The 20,520-nt window shown below is 45.0% G+C and overlaps 1 protein-coding gene across 6 annotated transcripts in view; it reads right to left on the reverse strand.

The window, feature by feature from the left end:
* LOC129851288 (gamma-adducin-like) overlaps nt 1-20,520 on the reverse strand; it is a 154,219-nt gene that overhangs the window by 83,972 nt on the left and 49,727 nt on the right. The gene's annotated exons all lie outside the window — the stretch shown is intronic.

Raw genomic sequence — 20,520 nt, forward strand, 5'->3', positions numbered from 1 at the left:
GAGGGCTATGGGTTAGTGCTCTAGTCTTTAGAGGGCTATGGGTTAGTGCTCTAGTCTTTAGAGGGCTATGGGTTAGTGCCCCAGTCTTTAGAGGGCTATGGGTTAGTGCTCTAGTCTTTAGAGGGCTATGGGTTAATGCTCTATTCTTTAGAGGGCTATGGGTTAGTGCCCCAGTCTTTAGAGGGCTATGGGTTAGTGCTCTAGTCTTTAGAGGGCTATGGGTTAATGCTCTATTCTTTAGAGGGCTATGGGTTAGTGCTCTAGTCTTTAGAGGGCTATGGGTTAGTGCTCCAGTCTTTAGAGGGCCATAGGATAGTGCTCTAGTCTTTAGAGGGCTATGGGTTAGTGCTCTAGTCTTTAGAGGGCTATGGGTTAGTGCTCTAGTCTTTAGAGGCCTATGGGTTAGTGCTCTAGTCTTTAGAGGGCTATGGGTTAGTGCTCTAGTCTTTAGAGGGCTAGGGGTTAGTGCTCCAGTCTTGAGGGCTATGGGTTAGTGCTCTAGTCTTTAGAGGGCTATGGGTTAGTGCTCTAGTCTTTAGAGGGCTATGGGTTAGTGCCCCAGTCTTTAGAGGGCTATGGGTTAGTGCTCTAGTCTTTAGAGGGGTTAGTGCTCCAGTCTTTAGAGGGCTATGGGTTAGTGCCCCAGTCTTTAGAGGGCTATGGGTTAGTGCTCTAGTCTTTAGAGGGCTATGGGTTAGTGCCCCAGTCTTTAGAGGGCTATGGGTTAGTGCTCCAGTCTTTAGAGGGCTATGGGTTAGTGCTCTAGTCTTTAGAGGGCTATGGGTTAATGCTCTATTCTTTAGAGGGCTATGGGTTAGTGCCCCAGTCTTTAGAGGGCTATGGGTTAGTGCTCTAGTCTTTAGAGGGCTATGGGTTAATGCTCTATTCTTTAGAGGGCTATGGGTTAGTGCTCTAGTCTTTAGAGGGCTATGGGTTAGTGCTCTAGTCTTTAGAGGGCTATGGGTTAGTGCTCCAGTCTTTAGAGGGCTATGGGTTAGTGCTCTAGTCTTTAGAGGGCTATGGGTTAGTGCTCTAGTCTTTAGAGGGCTATGGGTTAGTGCTCTAGTCTTTAGAGGGCTATGGGTTAGTGCTCTAGTCTTTAGAGGGCTATGGGTTAGTGCCCCAGTCTTTAGAGGGCTATGGGTTAGTGCCCCAGTCTTTAGAGGGCTATGGGTTAATGCTCTATTCTTGGGAGATGATAGGCAGTGAAGATTATGGACTATAAGGGTTTGAGAGCTTTGCTGACAGGCCAGACAGCAGGTCAAAGCCCTTGGGGATGACTCATAACTAAGTGAGACACACAGGTACATCATGATATAGGCATGACCCGAGAAGATAGTCTTCTTTAAGTGCTCTGTTGAAGGTTGATGAGGAGCAATGAATCGCTTGAGTGACTGCTGTCACACACACACCACTTGAAGACAGTCATTAGTGCCAGACAAGACGGGGACATAGATGTAATAACCAATAGACCTTACTGTGATAACCCAATATAACCCAATATAACTGTATGAACTTCAAGAGCTCTGGTGAATAACATTTCCCATTTATTTATTTACACACGGCCCAAACTAGAAATTGAACAGAAAAGGTCAATCCAAAGACAAACATCTGTACGGCGGATGTCCCCGACGAAACACCAGAACCCTCTGACCTGAGACCTGTTGACCCACTGAAACATTCTATCGTGCTCTGTAATAGAGGATGCACTGACTCATAACAACCTCAACAGTATATAGCCTACTCTTTAGAGATGACTGCAGTGCAGAGAGGAGAGAGAGGAACCATCAGGTTCTCCTGATAAATGTTTAGATTACAACCCTCTCAGATGCTACAGAAGAGAGGGGACACCCATCAGGCTCGCTGGATAAATGTTTAGATTACAACCCTCTCAGATGCTACAGAAGAGAGGGGACACCCATCAGGCTCGCTGAATAAATGTTTAGGTTTCCCAGCTCCTCTGTGGTGTTGTTTGTTCCCGTTCGCAGCCTTCAGACTGTTCGGAGAGCTCTAACTCAAGCTGCAGAGGAAATGACAATACGGAGGAAAAAACCACGGGCCAACGACACATACCAAGCCCCTCTCTCTCTCTTCCTCTCTCCCTCCAAGCATCGCTCTCGCTCTTCCCTTCCCTCCCTCCAAGCATCGCTCTCTCTCTTCCCCTCCTTCCAAGCCCCTCTCTCTCTTACCCTCCCTCCCTACTAGCCCACCCCCCCTCTCTCTTCCCCTCCAAGCCCCTCTCTCCTTCCAAGCATCGCTCTCGCTCTTCCCTTCCCTCCCTCCAAGCCCCACTCCCTCTATCCTCCTTTCCTTTCGGTCCCTCACTAGCACTGTGGGACTCGTCTCCAGCTTTTGACAATGGAAACTGATACATCAGGCATGCACGTGCACCCACCCACACACTCCCTCTCCAAAACCCCATCTGCTGTCACGCTCCTGGATCCAGGAGGCAGGTTTCTTGGGGAGCTGTGGCCCAGAACAAGAGCCAGACCTTAGGGTGTGGACCCTACACAACTCCCCCTGAAGTCCCTAGCAGAAGATGGCTGGATGGGCTAAAGCCAACGACCCAACTGAGACTCTGGATGTGGTTTGGCTTGCTGCCACCCAGCGACCACTTCCAGTCGGGAGTTGATTATTTAGTTCAACATGTGGACGAGAACAGACGGTTGCTCGGTCGCTAACTTATCGGTGTGTGTGTGTGTGTGTGTGTGTGTGTGTGTCTCTGTGTTATGGAAAGGCTTAAAGTGTTTATAATCCTCAACAGCCTTAATCCAAATCTCTGAATGAAAAATGACTTTCTCTCCTCCCTCTCTATGGCTGTTGGGCAGGAGAGTCATACGGCATCAGTGGGATAAGGCTTCATCCAATAGTTTAACATCAACCCAACAGTGATGGGGGAAAAACTCTATACAGTTACACTACCGTTCAAAAGTTTGGGGTCACTTAGAAATGTCCTTGTTTTTGAAAGAAAAGCACATTTTTCGTCCATTAAAATAACATCAAATTGATCAGAATTACAGTGTAGACATTGTTAATGTTGTAAATGACTATTGTAGCTGGAAACGGCAGATTTTTGATGGAATATCTACATAGGCGTACAGAGGCCCATTATCAGCAACCATCACTCCTGTGTTCCAATGGCACATTGTGTTAGCTAATTCAAGTTTATAATTTTAAAAGGCTAATTGACCATTAGAAAACCCTTTTGCAATTATGTTAGCACAGCTGAAAACTGTTGTTCTGATTTACGAAGCAATAAAACTGGCCTTCTTTAGACTAGTTGAGTATCAGTGTTTGTGGGTTCGATTACAGGCTCAAATTGGCCAGAAACAAAGTACTTTTTTCTGAAACTCATCAGTCTATTCAACAGTGAAGAGGCGACTCGGGACGCTGGCCTTCTAGGCAGAGTTGCAAAGAAAAAGCCATATCTCAGACTGGCCAATAAAAAGAAAAGATTAAGATGGGCAAAAGAACACAGACACTGGACAGAGGAACTCTGCCTAGAAGGCCAGCATCCCGGAGTCGCCTCTTCACTGTTGATGTTGACACGGGTGTTTTGCGGGTACTATTTAATGAAGCTGCCAGTTGAGGACTTGTGAGGCGTCTGTTTCTCAAACTAGACACTCTAATGTACTTGTCCTCTTGCTCAGTTGTGCACCCGGGCCTCCCACTCCTCTTTCTATTCTGGTTAGAGACAGTTTGCACTGTTCTGTGAAGGGAGTAGTACACAGCGTTGTACAATATCTTCAGTTTCTTGGCAATTTCTCGCATGGAATAGCCTTCATTTCTCAGAACAAGAATAGACTGACGAGTTTCAGAAGAAAAGTCTTTGTTTCTGTCCATTTTGAGCCTGTAATCGAACCCACAAATGCTGATGCTCCAGATACTCAACTAGTCTAAAGAAGGCCAGTTTTATTGCTTCGTTAATCAGAACAACAGTTTTCAGCTGTGCTAACATAATTGCAAAAGGGTTTTCTAATGGTCAATTAGCCTTTTAAAATTATAAACTTGAATTAGCTAACACAACGTGCCATTGGAACACAGGAGTGATGGTTGCTGATAATGGGCCTCTGTACGCCCATGTAGATATTCCATAAAGAATATGCCGTTTCCCACTACAATAGTCATTTACAAAATGAACAATGTCTACACTGTATTTCTGATCAATTTGATGTTATTTTAAATGGACAAAAACAAGGACATTTCTAAATGACCCCAAACTTTTGAACGGTAGGGTACAAGTCGGGACATTATTTCTGATAGTATATCATATCATATCGTTTCGACAATATCGCAATATTAGTTGTGCGTTTTCTCATGCAGCAGACATATAGTGAGCAATATGCTGGGAACATCAAATCGCAATAAAATCACAGTATCGATTCGCAATAAATATAGAATCGTGAGACTCGCAATAAACATCGTATCGGCACCTAAGTATCGTGGTAATATTGTATCGTGAGGTCCCTGGCAATTCCCGGCCCTACAATCCAATATGCCTCTCTTCCTATCTTCAATGTCTCCTTCTTCATCTGCACAATAGCTTTCTGAATGACATCAGTGTTTAATATCACTCTGGAATCCTCTCGTTTTCTCTTCTCATCCTTCCATCTCTCCATCTTTGTCTCAATCTAATATATGTTCTATATCAGTCTGTATCCCTCTGTCGGGACTTTGTTTTATATCACCTCAGGTCCCCCTCCATCTTTTTCCATCTCTCCATCTTGTATCCATTCAATCTCTCACATTCTTCTATCTCTCACGCCACTTGCATTCTTTCTTCCACATACCTCATCTTCATTTCCTCAGAGATCTGATATGAAAACAGGAGCACTCCAAACACTCCAAATTAAGATCTGATATGAAAACAGCAATCCAAACACTCCAAATTAAGATTTGATATGAAAACAGGAGCACCTCAAACACTCCAAATTAAGATTTGATATGAAAACAGCACTCCAAACACTCCAAATTAAGATTTGATATGAAAACAGGAGCACTCCAAACAAAGACCTGGTAAAACAGGACCATCTCAAGCCCAGGGAGACAATCTCTCCAGCAGTCTCAACAGATGTGCAGACCCAGCATAAGTTATGGGTTGAGGGTTTTAGTTGAATTGGCGACAGCAACAGAAAATTCCCTAGTAATTGATATCAAATTCTTGATCCCTCTTCGAATTCCCTACCAATTCCTTGATCCATACGACTGAACTCTCAACCATTTTAACCACATTCAAATATTAAAGTTCCAGCATTGAGATCTGTGTGGTTCCGCCCTGATGCGATTCCCATGATATGAGGCGTGTGACCCTTGATATGGTTTCTCACTCAGCTCAACACACATAACCACTTATAAAGGGAAGAAACCCCAGTATGACTTCACACCTCATACATGAGTTCCAGGTTTTAGTTAATAGTCTCGAAGAGAGAGAAAAAGAGAGAAAGAGGGCGAGAACGAGGGGAGCAGAGGGAGAAAGAGAGAGAGAAGACAAGCGATACAGAGAAAGAAAGGTAGTGAGAGGCAGAAAGAGGCAGAGAGAGAGAGAAAGAGAGCAGGAAATTAGCAGGCCTTGTAATCCCCAGCATATGTTCACCAGCTCTGAGAGGTAGAGTCAATATAAACCATAACATCACTCCAAGCCCTGGTGAGGTCATCCTTTTCTGACTCCAAAAAAATTAAGGGTCTGGGTTCTGGATTCCCAGAGGTCCCCAGTGTGTGTGTGTGTGTGTGTGTACAGATGTGGAAATGGAATATCCATTGTTATCCAGGAACTCACAAGGCCAGGACCAGAGTAAAGTAATATCCTTCTCCTTCTTCCTGTATCCTGTATCCTCTCCCATCACTGCCCACCCACTCGACAACCTCGCTCTCAATTACACACACACACACCTCCCGTGTTCTTCCAGGCTTGTCGATGTACTGTAACTAAAGTGGGTAGGTGCTCATCAACAACGAGGCCACCTAGTCTCCTTCCCACAACCACCTAGTCTCCTTCCCACAACCACCATGTCTCCTTCCCACAAGCACCGTGTCGCCGTCACAGCAGCACATCCAGACGTGGCCATGTCTACAGGCTGGAGCGCTAAACGGAACATTTCAGACATCGCTCATTCCCATCACTTATCCCAGGCATTTTGCTAATAACCTCCATTAAGGATAAGTAGCCTACACTAGAATGTGAAGTTTGAAATGTAATACGTTTGCTAATATAGGTGATTGTTAAATGGGACAATTGATGGTTACAAACTAGAATTAGTAGTTTAAAGAACAATACAACAAAAAACTGTGGTGCACATTCATGTAATGAACTTTACTGTTATCGCATCAATTCAGGCAATTTACCGCAATAAGGATTGTTGTCCATATGGCCCAACTCTAATACAAGCTCAGCTCAGACATGATTCGTCTGATACAGTGTTGAAAAGTGGCCACTGTTGAAAAGCTTGTAGAATAATTTATAGTTTTAGCTCAAAGTCTTGTTTGGCTAGATTACGTGGTGTTATTTGGACTCAGAAAAATGCGGATTGGCCGCCTGCTCTGTCTCTAGGCCAATCGTAAATCAGTCCCACGTATCCTGTTTCCATGGCGTTCGCTGCCACAGTGACGCCATCTCTAATGCAATGCAATGCTTTAAAACAAATTTACTGAGATTTTCTAAAATATTTTAGCTGGTCCCTTGAAAAGCAATAAAAAAGGACCTTGCAGCAGGTTGTTGGGCTTCACTTTGCTCTTCTGTTCTTGGCAGTTCTCTCACGGTTTTGGGGCAGGAGTTTTGAATATTGTGCTTGAAGAGAAGAGTTACATTATCGCCTCAAGCTGAGAGATTTGCAGTTGCCGTCAATCTAGATGTCCTCTCCCTGATTTTTCAGTTGTATCTAACTCAAATTCCCCACAGAGTGTGCCCACGAGTCAAGGATGTGATACTGTTATAAGATACTCGTGTCTCTCTCAGGATGGCCAACTACCATAGGTCATAGGATGCATAAAATCACATTTTATTAGTCACATGTGCCGAATACAACAGGTGTAGTAGATCTTACAGTGAAATGCTTACTTACGAGCCCTTAACCAACAATGCAGTTTCAAAAAAATACAGATAAGAATAAGAGATAAAAGTAACAAGTAATTAAAGAGCAGCAGTAAAATAACAATAGCGAGACTATATACAGGGGGGGTACTGATACAGAGTCAATGTGCGGGTGCACGGGTTAGTTGAGGTAGTATGTACATGTAGGCAGAGTTATTAAAGTGACTATGCATAGATGTCAACAGAGAGTAGCAGTGGTGTAAAGAAGGGGTGTGGGGGGAGGGGGGGGGGGGGACTACAAATAGTCTGGGTAGCCATTTGACTAGATGTTCAGGAGTCTTATGGCTTGAGGGTAGAAGCTGTTTAGAAGCCTCTTGGACCTAGACTTGGCGCTCCGGTACTGCTTGCCGTGCGATAGCAGAGAGAACAGGTTATGACTAGGGTGGCTGGAGTCTTTGACAATTTTTAAGACCTTCCTCTGACACCGCCTGGTATAGGTCCTGGATGGCAGGAAGCTTGGCCCCAGTATATTGGGCCGTTCGCACTACTCTCTGTAGTGCCTTGTGGTCAGAGGCCGTGCAGTTGCCATACCAGGCAGTGATGCAACCAGTTAGGATGCTCTCGATGGTGCAGCTGGACCCATGGCAAATCTGTTCAGTCTCCTGAGGGAGAATAGGTTTTGTCGTGCCCTCTTCACGTCTGTCTTGGTGTGCTTGGACCATGTTAGTTTGTTGGTGATGTGGACACCAAGTAACTTGAAGCTCTCAACCTGCTCCACTGCAGCCCCGTCGATGAGAATGGAGACGTGCTCGGTCCTCCTTTTCCTGTAGTCCACAATCATCTCCTTTGTCTTGATCACGTTGAGGGAGAGGCTGTTGTCCTGGCACCACGCGGCCAGGTCTTTGACCTCCTCCCTATAGGTTGTCTTGTCGTTGATCAGGCTGTTGTGTCATCAGCAAATGTATAGAATGTGTGACTTCTTGCAACCCACTGTGGGGGTGTGAAGTTTAGTAGTTTAATAATGTTTTCAAATGTAGTCATTACAAAAGACTCACTGACCCCATCAACCCCCATGTATAGACTCAGGGAGAGACCCACTGACCCCATCAACCCCATGTAAAGACTCAGGGAGAGACTCACTGATCCCCATCAACCCCATGTAAAGACTCAGGGAGAGACTCACTGATCCCCATCAACCCCATGTAAAGACTCAGGGAGAGACTCACTGACCCCATCAACCCCCATGTAAAGACTCAGGGAGAGACTCACTGATCCCCATCAACCCCATGTAAAGACTCAGGGAGAGACTCACTGATCCCCATCAACCCCCATGTAAAGACTCAGGGAGAGACACACTGACCCCATCAACCCCCATGTAAAGACTCAGGGAGTCAGAGAGAAGGGAACATTGTGTTCTTTGATAGTGAAGTATTGTTCTGCTAGTATCTCTTCCTGGTGGCTCTGAATGTCCCTTCAACTTCCTGTCCCTATGTTTCTACTTTAGGGAGTAGGGGAGTGGGCGTGTGTGTGTGTGTGTGTGTGACAGGGATTGAGTGAGGGAAAGGGGTGGCTTATAGGTCCAGAGAAGGGTGATAGTCTTCCACCCTAATGTTATGAATCCCCCAGGTATATGTAACAGTACCGACGTGTGTGAGTGTGTGTGTTAAATCAGCTGGCTGGTTGGTCTGTGATTATGTCACTCAACAGCACAGCTACCAGCTGTCCATGTCAGCTGTACTTCATTTTGCTGTCAAGAAACAAATAACCACACACCACAATATACAGTGTGTGTTTTTTCGTATGTAAAGCTATCAACTCCATAGTGTAAACGGTTTGTTTTGGGGGGAAGCATTTGGAGAAAAAGGGAGGGCTAAACAAAGCCCCAACCTTTTTCTGCACATTTTCAATTGAGTATTTAGCAGTTCTACACAAAACTAACCCACATGTATTTGGGCAGCCAGGGCCCTCCATCCACCCAGAGAGGCTAAAGAGGGAGCTGAGACAATTGGACAGGTGACATGTTTTTGGGCAGCCAGGGACCTCCATCCACCCAGAGAGGCTAAAGAGGGAGCTGAGACAATTGGACAGGTGACATGTATTTGGGCAGCCAGGGCCCTCCATCCACCCAGAGAGGCTAAAGAGGGAGCTGAGACAATTGGACAGGTGACATGTATTTGGGCAGCCAGGGCCCTCCATCCACCCAGAGAGGCTACAGAGGGAGCTGAGACAATTAGACAGGTGACATGTATTTGGGCAGCCAGGGCCCTCCATCCACCCAGAGAGGCTACAGAGGGAGCTGAGACAATTGGACAGGTGACATGTATTTGGCCAGCCAGGGCCCTCCACCCACCCAGAGAGGCTAAAGAGGGAGCTGAGACAATTGGACAGGTGACATGTATTTGGCCAGCCAGGGCCCTCCACCCACCCAGAGAGGCTAAAGAGGGAGCTGAGACAATTGGACAGGTGACATGTATTTGGGCAGCCAGGGCCCTCCATCCACCCAGAGAGGCTAAAGAGGGAGCTGAGACAATTGGACAGGTGACATGTATTTGGGCAGCCAGGGCCCTCCATCCACCCAGAGAGGCTAAAGAGGGAGCTGAGACAATTGGACAGGTGACATGTATTTGGCCAGCCAGGGCCCTCCACCCACCCAGAGAGGCTACAGAGGGAGCTGAGACAATTGGACAGGTGACATGTATTTGGGCCGGGATAAAAGAACACCTGATATGGATCACATTCCAACTTGTACCCCATTTTTATTTGTTCACTGGAGAGTTGTGTGGGTATAGGAACATATGAATACAGTGGAGAGTTATGTGGGTATAGGAACATATGAATACAGTGGAGAGTTATGTGGGTATAGGAACATATGAATACAGTGGAGAGTTATGTGGGTATAGGAACATATGAATACAGTGGAGAGTTATGTGGGTATAGGAACATATGAATACAGTGGAGAGTTATGTGGGTATAGGAACATATGAATACAGTGGAGAGTTATGTGGGTATAGGAACATATGAATACAGTGGAAAGTTATGTGGGTATAGGAACATATGAATACAGTGGAGAGTTATGTGGGTATAGGAACATATGAATACAGTGGAGAGTTATGTGGGTATAGGAACATATGAATACACTGGAGAGTTATGTGGGTATAGGAACATATGAATACACTGGAGAGTTGTGTGGGTATAGGAACTTATGAATACACTGGAGAGTTGTGTGGGTATAGGAACATATGAATACAGTGGAGAGTTATGTGGGTATAGGAACATATGAATACAGTGGAGAGTTATGTGGGTATAGGAACATATGAATACAGTGGAGAGTTATGTGGGTATAGGAACATATGAATACAGTGGAGAGTTATGTGGGTATAGGAACATATGAATACACTGGAGAGTTATGTGGGTATAGGAACATATGAATACAGTGGAGAGTTATGTGGGTATAGGAACATATGAATACAGTGGAAAGTTATGTGGGTATAGGAACATATGAATACAGTGGAGAGTTATGTGGGTATAGGAACATATGAATACAGTGGAGAGTTATGTGGGTATAGGAACATATGAATACACTGGAGAGTTATGTGGGTATAGGAACATATGAATACACTGGAGAGTTATGTGGGTATAGGAACTTATGAATACACTGGAGAGTTATGTGGGTATAGGAACATATGAATACACTGGAGAGTTATGTGGGTATAGGAACATATGAATACACTGGAGAGTTATGTGGGTATAGGAACATATGAATACACTGGAGAGTTATGTGGGTATAGGAACATATGAATACACTGGAGAGTTATGTGGGTATAGGAACATATGAATACAGTGGAGAGTTATGTGGGTATAGGAACATATGAATACACTGGAGAGTTATGTGGGTATAGGAACATATGAATACACTGGAGAGTTATGTGGGTATAGGAACTTATGAATACACTGGAGAGTTATGTGGGTATAGGAACATATGAATACACTGGAGAGTTATGTGGGTATAGGAACTTATGAATACACTGGAGAGTTATGTGGGTATAGGAACATATGAATACACTGGAGAGTTATGTGGGTATAGGAACATATGAATACAGTGGAGAGTTATGTGGGTATAGGACCATATGAATACACTGGAGAGTTATGTGGGTATAGGACCATATGAATACAGTGGAGAGTTATGTGGGTATAGGACCATATGAATACAGTGGAGAGTTATGTGGGTATAGGAACATATGAATACAGTGGAGAGTTATGTGGGTATAGGAACATATGAATACAGTGGAAAGTTATGTGGGTATAGGAACTTATGAATACAGTGGAGAGTTATGTGGGTATAGGAACATATGAATACAGTGGAGAGTTATGTGGGTATAGGAACATATGAATACAGTGGAGAGTTATGTGGGTATAGGAACTAATGAATACAGTGGAGAGTTAGGTAGGTATAGGAACATATGAATACAGTGGAGAGTTAGGTGGGTATAGGAACTTATGAATACAGTGGAGAGTTATGTGGGTATAGGAACTAATGAATACAGTGGAAAGTTAGGTTGGTATAGGAACATATTATGAATACATTGGATTCTTGATGATAAAGCTTTGAGTGGCTATGGTGATGTGTGTTTTGATGCCAGTAAATGGGGTTAGTTTCAAGTCTGATATCCCTGGTGTGTGTGCATGCGCGCGTGCGTACATTAACTAGCCGATGTCCCTATTGAGACTGGTAAACTAATCCTCTATTTCCCCCTCCATTGATGTCAGACATACTCCTCTGTTGACGTCGTAGACTGATTCACTCACAGGTAGTTCCCTTTTTACAGATGTTTCTGGGAATCTCGGACTGTTCCCATGTCAGAAACTTGAGATGGGAGGAGGAACGGCTTCTCTTTGGCAGAAAGCCCTTCACTGACCTGGGTTTAAATGGTATTTGGCAGGGTTTTGATTGAGCTTGCCTGGGTTTAAATGGTATTTGGCAGGGTTTTGATTGAGCTTGCCTGGGTTTAAATGGTATTTGGCAGGGTTTTGATTGAGCTTGCCTGGGTTTAAATGGTATTTGGCAGGGTTTTGATTGAGCTTGCCTGGGTTTAAATGGTATTTGGCAGGGTTTGATTGAGCTGGCCTGGCGCACTTGAACCAATGGATGAGCCCCACGTTATTTTATTGGGTTACGTATTTTTTTTTAACTTTAGTTTATTTAGTAAATATTTTATTAACTCTTTCTTGAACTGCATTGTTGGTTAAGGGCTTGTAAGTAAGCATTTCACGGTAAGGTCTACACCTGTTGTATTCAGCGCATGTGACAAATACAATTTGATTTGAAAACCCACCCATTTGGCACTTCAGGTCGGGCTAAAACAAAATCTCAAAGTATTTGAAAGTATAGAGTATATACTGGTTGGACCAGGTCTGGTTCTGATGCAGTCAACAGGGGTTTTATGCTCTCTGCTCTCAGTGAGATGTCAGTTAGATTTACACACAGGAGTAGGTGTGCCTGGCTGGTCTGGACTGGCTGTTTTTGTTACAGTCTCCTGGCAGGGGCGGAAACCAAGGTTAATTTTCCCTCTGACCCCCGGCTACTCCTGAGTGACCTTAACCGCAAATCAACCGACCGCACCCACCGCAAGTCAACCGACCGCACCCACCGCAAGTCAACCGACCGCACCCCGCCTCACAGGTGGAAGTCCCAGAATGAACTCTGTCCAACCCTTTTGTAGACCGTTCTGGTCAAACCAAGGTCAGCATTGCTTTTCCTCATAGAGCTTTGGTTCAGATCCAACACACGCTTCATAGCCACTAGCTGTACATCAGGATCATTACATAGTGTAACTTCTCACCGCCGTCCTGGTTGGGTTATTACGGACTCTTCTCATACATAGCAGCATTGTGGCATAGAGCTGATGACCGAGGGACATATAACCTCACAATCACACCAACTGTAAACAGTCTGGGGTGTCCTCTTGACTCACTTTACCTCTCATGACTCCAAACACATATCTTTCACCGGGTCGACAAAACCCTGCTTTACAACACCACTGTGATCTCTAAATCCCCAAACTGCCCATTATTAACTATTGATTAGAGCTGTACTATGTGGCCTGAACTGTAACTAAGATGTGAAGTATCTATTCAGACCTGCCTTTGTCAAGGACAGAGATACTGCCTGTACTGTACTGGCATAGATGGAAGCAATGTATCGAGAGATGGTGTTTGGTGACTGCTTACCTCTGCTAGTGGATAAAATAGACTTACTTACAGTGCCTTGCAAAAGTATTCATCCCCCTTGGCGTTTTTCCTATATTTGGTGCATTACAACCTGTAATTTAAATAGATTTTTATTTGGATTTCATGTAATGGACATTGTCAAAATTGGTGAAGTGAAATGAAAAAAATTACTTGTTTCAAAAAATATATATATTTTTTAAACAATGGAAAAGTGGTGCGTGCATATGTATTCACCCCTTTTGCTATGAAGCCCCTAAATAAGATCTGGTGCAACCAATTAACTTCAGAAGTCACATAATTAGTTAAATAAAGTCCACCTGTGTGTAATCTAAGTGTCACATGATCTGTCACATGATCTGAGTAAGGCCCCAGAGTCTGCAACACCACTAAGCAAGGGGCATCACCAAGCAAGCAGCACCATGAAGACCAAGGAGCTCTCCAAACAGGTCAGGGACAAAGTTATGTACTTCTCCACATTAGGGTTGGGTTATAAAAAAATATCAGAAACTTTGAATATCCCACGGAGCGCCATTAAATCCGTATTAAAAAATTGAAAGAATATGGCATCACAACAAATCAAATCAAACCTGCCAAGAGAGGGCAGCCTACCAAAACTCACGAACCAGGCAAGGAGGGTATTAATCAGGACACAACAAAGAGACCAAAGATAACCCTGAAGGAGCTGCAAAGCTCCACAGCGGAGATTGGAGTATCTGTTCATAGGACCACTTTAAGCCATACACTCCACAGAGCTGGGCTTTACAGAAGAGTGTCCAGAAAAAATCCATTGCTTAAAGTGTTCTCCAAAAGGCATGTGGGAGACTCCCCAAACATATAGAAGAAGGTACTCTGGTCAGATGAGACTAAAATTTAGCTTTTTGGCCATTAAGATAAACGCTATGTCTGGCCCAACACCTCCCATCACCCCGAGAACACCATCCCCACAGTGAAGCATGGTGGTGGCAGCATCATGCTGTGGGGATGTTTTTCATTGGCAGGGACTGGAAAACTGGTCAGAATTGAAAGATTGATGGATGGAGCTAAATACAGGGAAATTCTTGAGGGAAACCTGTTTCAGTCTTCCATAGATTTGAGACTGGGACGGAGGTTCACCTTCCAGCAGGACAATGATCCTAAGCATAGAGCTACAGACACACTCAAGTGGTTTATGGGGAAACATTTAAATGTCTTGGAATGGCCTAGTCAAAGTCCAGACCTCAATCCAATTGAGAATCTGTGGTATGACTTAAAGATTGCTGTACACCAGCAGAACCCATCCAACTTGAAGGAGCTGGAGCAGTTCTTGAAGGAGCTGGAGCAGTTTTGCCTTGAAGAATGGGAAAAAATCCCAGTGGCTACATGTGTCATGCTTATAGAGACATACCCCAAGAGACTTGCAGCTGTAATTGCTGCAAAAGGTGGCTCTACAAAGTATTGACTTTCGGGAGGGGGTGAATAGTTATGCACGCTCAAGTTCTGTTTTTTAAATTTATTTCTTGCTTGTTTCACAATAAAATATATTTTGAATCTTCAAAGTGGTAGGCATGTTGTGTAAATCAAATGATACAAACACCCCAAAAAAATCATTTTTAATTCCAGGTCCAAGGGGGGTGAAAACCTTCGCAAGCCACTGTATATTCTATTCTGGTATACTCCTTCACTTTCATTCAAGTAGTGAGTGCAGGGTTGAGGGAAAGGGTGGGCAGCGATCGGTGTATGACTGTGTACACGTGTGTGTGTGCTCTGCCCTGAGGACTGTCATAAAGTGCCGGTGTCTCAGAGAAACAAACCAATCAAACTCAGTCATTTCAGACGAGACATCGAGGTACTTGACAAGAACACCTGATTCCTCTTGACAGCCTGTCTGTTATGGGGTCTCAGACTTGATAGGCTTGTCAAAAGATCACCGTCACACTGACAATCAAACTATTTCTGTCCTCTTGGACCTTGAACAAAATCTATATATGCCTCACAATGTTGTCTCGGACACGGAGTGCTACCTCTCCTCTTAATAAGGATATAATGACATTAATAAATCATTCAACAGAGCAACTCTCCAGTTATCTACCTCATTACTACCACCTAAACAAGTGACTATGCCTCTAGAATCAGTTGAAATAACTTCTTCATAATAAATCAAATCAAATCAAATTTTATTAGTCACATACACATGGTTAGCAGATGTTAATGCGAGTGTAGCGAAATGCTTGTGCTTCTAGTTCCGACAATGCAGTAATAACCAACAAGTAATCTAACCTAACAATTCCACAACTACTACCTTACACACACACACAAGTGTAAAGGGATAAAGAATATGTACATAAAGATATATGAATGAGTGGTGGTACAGAACGGCATGGCAGATGCAGTAGATGGTATAGAGTACGGTATATACATATGAGATGAGTACTGTAGGGTATGTAAACATAAAGTGGCATAGTTTAAAGTGGCTAGTGGTACATGTATTACATAAAGATGGCAAGATGCAGTAGATGATATAGAGTACAGTATATACATATGAGATGGGTAATGTAGGGTATGTAAACATTATATTAAGTGGCATTGTTTAAAGTGGCTAGTGGTACATTTTTACATAATTTCCATCAATTCCCATTTTTAAAGTGGCTGGAGTTGAGTCAGTATGTTGGCAGCGGCCGCTAAATGTTAGTGGTGGCTGTTTAACAGTCTGATGGCCTTGAGATAGAAGCTGTTTTTCAGTCTCTCGGTCCCTGCTTTGATGCACCTGTACTGACCTCGCCTTCTGGATGATAGCGGGGTGAACAGGCAGTGGCTTGGGTGGTTGTTGTCCTTGATGATCTTTATGGCCTTCCTGTGACATCGGGTGGTGTAGGTGTCCTGGAGGGCAGGTAGTTTGCCCCCGGTGATGCGTTCTGCAGACCTCACTACCCTCTGGAGAGCCTTACGGTTGTGGGCGGAGCAGTTGCCGTACCAGGCGGTGATACAGCCCGACAGGATGCTCTCGATTGTGCATCTGTAGAAGTTTGTGAGTGCTTTTGGTGACAAGCCGAATTTCTTCAGCCTCCTGAGGTTGAAGAGGCGCTGCTGCGCCTTCTTCACAACGCTGTCTGTGTGGGTGGACCAATTCAGTTTGTCTGTGATGTGTACACCGAGGAACTTAAAACTTTCCACCTTCTCCACTACTGACCCGTCGATGTGGATAGGGGGGTGCTCCCTCTGCTGTTTCCTGAAGTCCACAATCATCTCCTTTGTTTTGTTGACGTTGAGTGTGAGGTTATTTTCCTGACACCACACTCCGAGGGCCCTCACCTCCTCCCTGTAGGCCGTCTCGTCGTTGTTGGTAATCAAGCCTACCACTGTAGTGTCATCCGCAAACTTGATGATTGAGTTGGAGGCGTGCATGGCCACGCAGTCGTGGGTGAACAGGGAGTACAGGAGAGGGCTCAGAACGCACCCTTGTGGGGCCCCAGTGTTGAGGATCAGCGGGGTGGAGATGTTGTTACCTACCCTCACCACCTGGGGGCGGCCCGTCAGGAAGTCCAGGACCCAGTTGCACAGGGCGGGGTCGAGACCCAGGGTCTCGAGCTTGATGACGAGTTTGGAGGGTACTATGGTGTTGAATGCTGAGCTGTAATCGATGAACAGCATTCTCACATGGGTATTCCTCTTGTCCAGATGGGTTAGGGCAGTGTGCAGTGTGGTTGCGATTGCGTCGTCTGTGGACCTATTGGGTCGGTAAGCAAATTGGAGTGGGTCTAGGGTGTCCGGTAGGGTGGAGGTGATATGGTCCTTGACTAGTCTCTCAAAGCACTTCATGATGACGGAAGTGAGTGCTACGGGGCGGTAGTCGTTTAGCTCAGTTACCTTAGCTTTCTTGGGAACAGGAACAATGGTGGCCCTCTTGAAGCATGTGGGAACAGCAGACTGGGATAAGGATTGATTGAATATGTCCGTAAACACACCAGCCAGCTGGTCTGCGCATGCTCTGAGGACGCGGCTGGGAATGCCGTCTGGGCCTGCAGCCTTGCGAGGGTTAACACGTTTAAATGTTTTACTCACCTCGGCTGCAGTGAAGGAGAGCCCGCAGGTTTTGGTAGGGGGCCGTGTCAGTGGCACTGTATTGTCCTCAAAGCGGGCAAAAAAGTTGTTTAGCCTGTCTGGGAGCAAGACATCCTGGTCCGCGACGGGGCTGGTTTTCTTTTTGTAATCCGTGATTGACTGTAGACCCTGCCACATACCTCTTGTGTCTGAGCTGTTGAATTGCGACTCGATTTTGTCTCTGTACTGGGACTTAGCCTGTTTGATTGCCTTGCGGAGAGAATAGCTACACTGTTTGTATTCGGTCATGCTTCCGGTCACCTTGCCCTGGTTAAAAGCAGTGGTTCGCGCTTTCAGTTTCACGCGAATGCTGCCGTCAATCCACGGTTTCTGGTTTGGGAATGTTTTAACCGTTGCTGTGGGTACGACATCGTCAATGCACTTCCTAATGAACTCGCTCACCGAATCAGCATATTCGTCAATATTGTTGTTGGACGCGATGCGGAACATATTCCAATCCGCGTGATCGAAGCAGTCTTGAAGCGTGGATTCAGATTGGTCGGACCAGCGTTGAACAGACCTGAGCGCGGGAGCTTGTTGTTTGAGTTTCTGTTTGTAGGCTGGAATCAACAAAATGTAGTCGTGGTCAGCTTTTCCGAAAGGGGGGCGGGGGAGGGCCTTATATGCGTCGCGGAAATTAGTATAACAATGATCTAGGGTTTTTCCAGCCCTGGTAGCACAATCGATATGCTGATAGAATTTAGGGAGTTTTGTTTTTAGATTAGCCTTGTTAAAATCCCCAGCTACGATGAATGCAGCCTCAGGGTGTGTGGTTTCCAGTTTACAAAGAGTCAGATAAAGTTCGTTCAGGGCCATCGATGTGTCTGCTTGGGGGGGAATATATACGGCTGTGATTATGATTGAAGAGAATTCCCTTGGTAGATAATGCGGTCGACATTTGATTGTGAGGAGTTCTAGATCAGGTGAACAGAATGACTTGAGTTCCTGTGTGTTGTTATGATGATCACACCACTTCTCGTTAATCATAAGGCATACCCCCCCGCCCCTCTTCTTACCGGAAAGATGTTTGTTTCTGTCGGCGTGATGCATGAAGAAACCAGCTGGCTGCACCGACTCCGTTAGCGTCCCTTGAGTTAGCCATGTTTCCGTGAAGCAGAGCACGTTGCAATCCCTGATGTCTCTCTGGAATGCTACCCGTGCTCGGATTTCATCAACCTTATTGTCAAGAGACTGGACATTGGCGAGTAGTATGCTAGGGAGTGGAGCGCGATGTGCCCGTCTCCGAAGCCTGACCACGAGACCGCCTCGTTTGCCCCTTTTTCGGCGTCGCACAGGGTCGCCGGCTGGGATCAGATCCATTGTATTGGGTGGAAGGCAAAACACTGGATCCGTTTCGGGAAAGTCATATTCCTGGTAGGAACGATGATGAGTTGACGTTAATCGTATATTCAGTAGTTCCTCCCGACTGTATGTAATGAAACCTAAGATTACCTGGGGTACCGATGTAAGAAATAACACATAAAAGAACAAAATACTGCATATTTTCCAAGGAACGCGAAGCGAGGCGGCCATCTCTTTTCGGCGCCATAACCCCAAATAATACATGTTGACACCCCTTCAAATTAGTGGATTTGGCTATTTCAGCCACACCCGTCGCTGACAGGTGTTTAAAATTGAGCACACCGCCATGCAATCGCCATAGTCAAACACTGGGAATAGAATGGCCTTATTGAAGAGCTCAGTGACTTTCAATGTGGCACCGTCATAGGATGCCACCTTTCCAACAAGTCACTTGATCAAATTTCTGCCCTGCTAGAGCTGCCCCGGTCAACTGTAAGTGCTGTTATTGTGAAGTGGAAACGTCTAGGAGCAACAACGGCTCATCCGCGAAGTGGTAGGCCACACAAGCTCACAGAACGGGACTGCAGAGTGCTGAAGCACGTAAAAATTGTCTGTCCTCGGTTGCAACACTCACTCCCGAGTTCCAAACTGCCTCTGGAAGCAACGTCAGCACAAGAACTGTTTCTTTGGGTTTCCATGGCCGAGCAGCCACACACAAACCTAAGATCACCATGCACAATAACAAGCGTCGGCTGGCGTGGAGTAAAGCTCGCCGCCATTGGACTCTGTGTGTGTGAGAGTGTGTGTCTTAGGAAGGGATCGAAGTGAGTGTATTGGGACAGACTGTTGGTACTTTGACCTTTTAAACCGATATATAGTGCATAACTCTGCCATGCAGGTCAGATAGATGTGTGGTGTTAACAATCTGGCATAGATGTTTACACACACTCCAAAGCTACCCGCAAGGCCACACCCACTAAGCACGTTGACACTTGATGGGCGTCACCTCTGTTGTAAACAGACCCATCAACCTCATTCCCAGGTCTATTCCTCACTGTGTTTGTGAAGGTAATTGCTCTTTAGGGGGAATACAAAGCTTTCCTATAATCTTCCGATATATGAGCTTCTTATACTTGACAACATCCCAACAACAACAGACAAAAGCCAGTCATGCTCAATGCCCCAGAAGAATGTCTACATCAGCTTACAGGCACCTACACACCACCGACTGATTTCAGATTTGGAAACTGTTACCAGGAAACCCTCTCATCTGATTCACTGAACTGCACAGATCAAAGCTTTCCAACCAACCACACTATCTGGCTTAGCAACTGTATTAATGGAAAAATTCATGAAAACAAACATTTGCTTTTTGGTCTTAATTTAAGGTTAAGCATAATGTTAGCAGTGTGGTTAGGGTTAATGTTAGATTTAAAATCATATTTTAAGAAAATAAATTGCAGAAATAGGCGGGGTTTAGATATCATTATGACTTTGTGGCTGTGGTAACTAGTGACGACCCTAAACTATCTGCAGTGAGATGTGAAGACTCCTGTTGGCACACACTAGTGGTGTAGCTGTTGTTATCGCCTGTCTGACTGAGAACACACACACAGAACCAAGAGAGGAATACACACACAGAAACCAGAGAGAAATACACACACAGAATGTATAAGTGTAGTACAATACTACTGACCTGAGACCCACACAGAATGTATAAGTGTAGTACAATACTACTGACCTGAGACACACACAGAATGTATAAGTGTAGTACAATACTACTGACCTGAGACCCACACAGAATGTATAAGTGTAGTACAATACTACTGACCTGAGACACACACAGAATGTATAAGTGTAGTACAATACTACTGACCTGAGACACA

The sequence above is a fragment of the Salvelinus fontinalis genome, chromosome 3, assembly GCF_029448725.1.
Source record: "Salvelinus fontinalis isolate EN_2023a chromosome 3, ASM2944872v1, whole genome shotgun sequence".
Classification (NCBI taxonomy): domain Eukaryota; kingdom Metazoa; phylum Chordata; class Actinopteri; order Salmoniformes; family Salmonidae; genus Salvelinus; species Salvelinus fontinalis.